The sequence below is a fragment of the Capra hircus genome, unplaced genomic scaffold, assembly GCF_001704415.2.
Source record: "Capra hircus breed San Clemente unplaced genomic scaffold, ASM170441v1, whole genome shotgun sequence".
Classification (NCBI taxonomy): Eukaryota; Metazoa; Chordata; class Mammalia; order Artiodactyla; family Bovidae; genus Capra; species Capra hircus.
Window position 1 is genome coordinate 26,769 of NW_017189740.1, and position 7,654 is coordinate 34,422.

Genomic DNA, 7,654 nt, shown 5'->3' on the forward strand with positions numbered 1-7,654 from the left:
GTTGTGTCTGACTCTTTGTGACTGCATGAACCACAGCACACTAGGCCTCCCTGTCCATCACCAACTCCCAGAGTCCACCCAAACCCATGTCCATTGTGTTGGTGATGCCATCCAACCATCTCATCCTCCATTGTCCCCTTCACCTCCTGCCCTCAATCTTTCCCAGCATCAGGGACTTTTCAGATGATTCAGCTCTCCACATCAGGTGGCCAAAGTATTGGAGTTTCAGCTTCAACATCAGTTCCTCCAATGAACACCCAAGACTAATTTCCTTTAGGATGGACTAGTTGGATCTCCTTGCAGTCCAAGGGACTCTCAAGAGTCTTCTCCAATACCACAGTTCAAAAGCATCAATTCTTCGGTGCTCAGCTTTCTTTATAGTCCAACTCTCATATTCATACACGACCTCTGGAAAAACCATAGCCTTGACTAGATGGACCTTTCTTAGCAAAGCAATGTCTCTGCTTTTTAATATGCTGTCTAGGTTGGTCATAACTTTCCTTCCAAGGAGCAAGCGTCTTCTAATTTCATGGCTACAATCACCATCTGCAGTGATTTTGGAGCCCCTCAAAAGAAAGTCTGACATTGTTTCCACTGTTTCCCCATCTATTTGCCACGAAGTGATGGGACTGGATGCCATGATCTTAGTTTTCTGAATGTTGAGCGTTAAGTCAACTTTTTCACTCTCCTCATTTATTATTACTCCACCCACAATTCCACCCCCTCTCTTAAACCTTAATCTGCCTGCAATGTGGGAGCCCTGGGTTCAGTTCCTGGGTTCGGAACATTCCCTGGAGAAGGGAATGGCTACTCACTCCAGTATTCTAGCCTGAAGAGTTCAGTCCATGGGGTCGCAAAGAGTTGGACAAGACTGAACGATTTGCACTCTGTCACTCACTGTTACACCTTGCCCCCACTGCCAAGTCCCACTTCCACCAAAGTGCAACAGAGGCCTTAAGTCCCACCCCTGACACCAAGTCTATGGGCATGTTTGACCCAGGTCCTCACCAAGCCCCACCCCATCCAAGTCCCACCTTCATGAAGCCCCACCCCCAACTGAGCTCAGCCCCTGAGGCCAAGCCCCACCCCAATGAAAGTTAAATCCCTGCCCCCATGAAGCCCCACCCCTTCCCATGACCCAACCCCCCAACTCAAGTCTCATCCCTATGGAAGCCTTGCTGCTGTCTAAGCCCGATACCTGCGCCCACCAAGCCATGTCCCACCTCTTCCCAAGCGCAATGCATGTCCTAAGCCCTGACCTCACTCAAATCCAACTACTGTCCTCAAGCCTCCACCTTCATTTCCCTATGGTCCCCACCCTCACCTAGGCCCACCTTCCTAAATTCCTCCAAGCCTTCACATACTCTCTACCTCCAACACCCCTTATTCCAGAGCAGGAAAACGTCTGGTCAGTGGAAGTTGGTAGAGGCTAGGAGAGGAAGGGCTGAAGCCACTTTCCCTCCAGGGTAAGGCCCAGAGCTACCAGTCTTGATGGCAATGGCTGTGAGCAGGATTAGGTGTGCAAGAGGGCCCCTGCAATTCCGAGGCTTGTCACAATGTCTGGAAATGGCATGGTACTGTGCATGTCAGGCCTGATATAATGGGATCCCACTTCCAGGGGAAACATGTAGCCACCAGGCCCTGGGACACCACAAAGATGGCAAGGGTCATTGTTGGGGAATCCCATGTGGTTTGGGTTGCACTCTGTGTCCCAGGCCCTGACCAGTACCTGTTGGAGATGCCTCCAGGTCAAAGTGCCCAAGCACCACAACCACCATGCATCTGGTGCTAATGCTGCTGCTGCTGTGCACACGGTCCAGGAGGTGCTGGCGGGAAGAGGTTGTGCAATGACAGGCCCTTCCACCCCCTCTCCCACGTGGTCCCCACACAACTGCACACGACCCACTTGCAGCTGCACCAAAGCAACATGGCACCCATGGCCCCTTCTTGACAGGGGCAGCCCTCGCCTGCCCTGCCCCAAGCACGCTCCTGGCCCTGCTGCACCCAGGTGGACAGAGTTGGAATTCAACTAGGGGCACTACCGGGGTCCAGCCCCAGTTGGATCCAGGGTTATACAAAGTGTGAATGGTGTTGGTGACTGAGAGAGATAGAGAAAGAGATAAGGAAACAATTATGCAGTTAAGAAAATAGAGGAGAGAAAGAGGCTGATATTCCTTGGTTTACGCAGAAAGCCAATAAAGCCCCAGCACTAGACTTCCTCTGTTCATTTAAGCTGCAGGCACCCTCTCGTATAGCTGAAGGTGCCCCACCTTGGGCACCTTCTCAAGTGGGTCTTAGAAGCACAGGCAGGAAAGTGATCTCAGAGGGCCCCTGTGCTGCAGGGAATCAGCCTGAAGAGGAAAAGGAAAGAGAAAGAAAGAACGACATGGGGAGACCAAGCTTTGGCGAGCAAGGCCCTCCACTTTATTTTCAGAGGGAGCTTTTATACCCTGAGTTGTACATTGAGCAAAGTGAAAAATGCAGAGTCAGCTCAACATTCCATCAGTATTAACTTTTATTGATACCAGGTTTCTTCCTGCATACCGTTTCATAAACAAGGGTCTTATTTTTTGTACATTATCTTCTGCCCCGGAGGCCTGTTGACATTTTATGACCCCTTTTTGATAAAGATTGGTCAGCTAAAACACTTACTTTCCCTTGAAACATTTTTTCTTAAATTCCTTACCCTGCGTCACCCTTAAAGTACAGTTACATTTTTATGGAGCAAAGATTCAGTTGGTTACAGCAAAGAAATAACTTATTAACTCAAAGTCTAATGTTGCTAATGTTAAGGCTACTACTTGTTTTTTCTACATCTTAGCTATATGCACTCCCAGGAACACAATGGATAAGGGATGTGGGAATTTGGCAGCAAGCATTGGCTCAACAATATTGCAAGAGTCTAGATGAACCTGCCAAGTAAGCTAGAATGCTAACAGGGGATTTGAATTGAAATACTCCTTTCATGCCCAGGAGATTTATCAACTAGAACCCTAAGTTAACTTTTTCCAGAAAAAGGTGGTCGGGGATAGCCCCCTGTTAATGTCAGAAGAGTTGGTGAAAGGCATAAAATAGTAAGACAGACAGATTCCGGCTTTGGGGTAGATGCTCGAGCTGGTCCAGCGGTCCCTTGAGTCCTGATCTGCCTTGCTCGTCAGGTCTCTCCACATGACCTTGTCATGGGTGGGATAGGCCCAGGGAGTCCCTCGAGTCCTGAAGCCTTGCTTGTCAGGTCTCCTTCACATGACCTTGTCATGGGTGGGATCTCCTGTGCTGGCTCCTGGCAGAGCACCTTACTTTTCAGAGCTGGACAGAATCCAACCTTGGATTCGCTCAAAGGTTAGCCACCACATGGCACACAGCCATAAGCCCAGCAGTCACTATGGTTCTTTGGCAGGGTTCTTCCACATTGGACAGGAGCTGTGGTGTGACAGTTGCCAGTCATGCTCTCCATTTGTGTATTCCAAGGGTTCAGCTCAGCACTGGGTGCAAAAACAAAGCCCCAGGGGTGCTTACTAAATGAAATCCTGATCCTTTTCTTTTAATCACTGTTCTCTAGGGGAGGATGGCAAAACTACAATGGCTTCCTGTAAAAACCACACATGCATGAAAATGTTTACAGTTCATCCATTCTCCCATTATTTTCTTGACTTCACCATCTAGTACTACCCACCTAGTGGCCAAACAGCTTTTCACCCTTTTCCAATGATTTCTTCCACTGAAGGAAATCTTGGCAGGAGCACACTGGACCCCCACCAGCCGGTCTAGAAAAGGGCGTGGGTGAAGCTCAGGGTTGCTGCTGTGGATGCGAGTGACTTCTCATGTCAGACCCTTGTGACCTCATGGACCCAAACCCACCAGGCTCTTCTGCCCATGGGATTCTCCAGGCAAGAATACTGGAGTGGGTTGCTGCTTTCTCCTCTGGGGGATCTTCCCAAACCAGGGCTCCAACCCACATATGACTGGGTTGCCAGCAGATTCTTTACCCACTTAGCCATCTGGGAAGCCTGCAGCTCAGGTTACTGCAGTGAAAGGTATGCACAAATCCGGTGCATGCTAAGTCACTTCACTCATCTCTGACTTTTTGTGACCCCATGGACTGTAGTCAGCCAGGCTCCTATCTGCATGGGATTCTCCAGGCAAGAATACAGGAGTGGGTTGCCATGCTCTCCTCCAGGGGATCTTCCCAACCCAGGAATCGAACCCACATCTGCCTGCATCTCCTGCTTTGCAGGTTAATTCCTTTTTTTTTTTAATGAAGGATAATTGCTTTACAGAGTTGTGTTGGTTTCTGCCAAACATCAATATGAATCAGCCATAGGTATACATATGCCCCTCCCACCTCCCTGCCCATCCCACTCCTCTAGGTTGTTACAGAGTCCCAGTTTGAGTTCTCTGATTCATACAACAAATTCCCACTGGCTATCTATTTTACATATGGTAATGTAAGTTTCCATGTTACTTCTCCATACATCCCACCATCTCCTTCCTCCTTGTCCCCCTCCCCCCCCACTCCATTACCTCTCTGCAAATAATTTCATCAGAACCATCTTTCTAGATTCCATGTATATGCATTAGTATATGATATTTGTTTTTCTGTTTCTTACTTCACTCTGTACAATAGGCTCTAGGTTCATCCTCCTGATTAGAATCGACTCAGACACATTTCTTTTTAAGGCTAAATAATAATATTCTGTTGTATATATGTAACACAGCTTCTTTACCCATTCATCTGCTGATTGACACCTAGGTGGCTTCCATGTTCTAGGTATTGTAATTAGTGCTGCAATAAACAATGGGGTGCATGTGTCTTTTTCAATTTTGGTTTCCTCAAGGTATATGCCTAGGAGTGGGATTGGTGGGTCATATGGTGGTTTTATTCCTATTTTTTAAAGGAATCTCCATACTGTCTTCCATAGTGGATGTATCAATTTACATCCCCACCAACAGTGCAAGAGAGTTCCCTTTTCTCCACACCATCTCCAGCATTTATTGTTTGTGGACTTATTTATGATGGCCTTTCTGACTGGTGTGAAGAGATATCTCATTGTAGTTGTGATTTGTATTTCTCTCATTTGATTTGTATTTCTCTCATTTGTATAATGAGTGATGTTGAGCATCCTTTCATGTGTTTGTTAGCCATCTGTATGTCTTCTTTGGAGAAATGTCCGTTTATGTCTTTCCCACACTTTTTGATTGGATTGTTTGTTTCTCTGGTTATTGACTTATATGAGCTGCTTGTATATTTTGGAAATCAATCCTTTGTCAGTTGTTTCACTTGCTATCTTTTTTCCCATTCTGAGGGTTGTCTTTTCACCTTGTTTATAGTTTCTTTTGCTGTGCAAAAGCTTTTAAGTTTAATTAGGTCTTGCTTGATTATTTTTGATTTTATATCTGTTACTCTATGATGTGGGTCATAGAGGATCTTATTGTGATTTATGTCATAGTGTGTTCTACCTATGCTTTCCTAAGAGTTTTATAGTTTCTGGTCTTACCTTTAGGTCTTTAATCCATTTTTAATTTATCTTTATGTATGGTGTTAGGAAGTGTTCTAATTTCATTCTTTTACATGGAGCTGTCCCGTTTTCCCAACACTACTTATTGAAGAGGCTTTCTTTGCCCCTTTGTATATTCTTTCCTATTTTGTCAAAAATAAGGTACCCATAGGTGCATGGGTTTATATCTGGGCTTTCTATCTTGTTCCACTGGTCAATATTTTTGGTTTTGTGCCAGTACCATACTGTCTTGATGACTGTAGCTTTGTAGGATAGTCTGAAGTCAGGAAGGTTGATTCCTCCAGCTCCATTCTTCTTTCTCAAGACTTCCTTCTCAATAGCTTTGGCTCTTTGGGGTCTTTTGTGTTTCCATATGAATTGTGAATTTTTTTGTTCTAGTTCTGTGAAAAATGCCATTGATCATTTGACAATGATTGCATTGACTCCGTAGATTGCATTTGATAGGATACTCATTTTCACAATATTGATTCTTCAAACCCAGGAACATGAAATACCTCTCCATCTCTTTATGTCATCTTTGATTTCCTTCATCAGTCTCATAATTTTCTGTATACAGTTCTTTTGTCTCCTTAGGTAGGTTTATTCCTAGGTATTTTATTCCTTTTGTTGCAATGGGAGATGGGATTAATTCCTCAACTTCTCTTTCAGATTTTTCATTGTTAGTATATAGGAATGCAAGTGATTTCTGTGTATTGATTTTGTATCCTGCAACTTTGCTAAATTCAAAATTACTGATTAGCTCTAGTAATTTTCTGATAGTATCTTTAGGGTTTTGTATGTATAGTATCATTTCATCTGCAAACAGTGGGATTTTTACTTCTTTTCCAATCTGGATTCCTTTTATTTATTTATTTCTCTGATTGCCATAGCTAGCACCTCAAAAACTCTGTTGAATAATAGTGGTGAGAGTGGGCGCCCTTGTCTTGTTCCTAATCTTAGAGGGAATGCTTTCAGTTTTTCACCATTAAGAATACTGTTTGCTGTGAGTTTATCATATATGGTCTTTACTATGTTGAGGTAGGTTCCTTCTATGCCCATTTCTGAAGACTTTTTATCAAAGTACTGAATTTTGTCAAAGGTTTTTTCTGCATCTAGTGATATTACCATATGGTTTTTATCTTTTAATTCATTAATATCATATATCACATTGGCTGATTTGCATATATTGACAAATCCTTGCATCCCTGGGATAAACCTAATTTGATCATGGCATATGATCTTTTTAATGTGTTGTTGAATTCCGTTTGCTAGAATTTTGTTGAGAATTTTTGCATCTATGTTCATCAGTGATATTGGTTTGTAATTTTCTTTTTTGTTTTGTCTTTGTCTGGTTTTAGTATCACGGATATGGTGGCCTCAAAGAATTATTTTGGAAGTGTTCCTTCCTCTACAATTTTTTGAAAGAGTTTTAGAAGATTAGGCATTAGCTCTTCTCTAAATGTTTTGTAAAATTCACCTATGATGCCATCTAGCCCTGGGCCTTAGCTTTTGGGGAGGTTTTTTTTTTTTTTTTTTTTTTAATCACAGTTTCGATTTCAGTGCTTGTAATTGGGTTGTTCATAATTTCTGTTTCTTCCTGGTGCAGTCTTGGAAGATTGAACTTTTCTAAGAATCTGTCCATTTCTTCCAGGTTGTCCATTTGACTGCCATGTAGTTGCTCATAACAATCTCTTATAATCCTTTGTATTTCTGTGTTGTCTCTTGTAACCTCTCCTTTTTCATTTCTAATTTTCTTGATTTGATTCTTACCTCTTTTTTTTTTTTCCTTGGTGACTCTGGCTAAAGGTTTGTCAGTTTTGTCTACCTTCTCAAAGAACCAGCTTTTGATTTTATTAATCTTTACTATTGTTTCTTTCATTTCTTTTTTATTTATTTATGATCTGATCTTTATGACTTCTTTCCTGCTGCTAACTTTGGGATTACTTTGTTCTTCTTTTTCCAGTCATTTTTGGTATAAAGTTAGGTTGTCTGTTTGATGTTTTTCTTGTTTCTTGAGGTAGGATTGTATTGCTATAAACTTCCATCTTAGAACTGCTTTTGTGAAGGCAGTTTCTTTACCACTGAGACACTTGGGAGACCCATATCCAGTAGATCTTGATAAAAATGCAAGTTCTGATTCAGGAGGACTGGTATGGGAC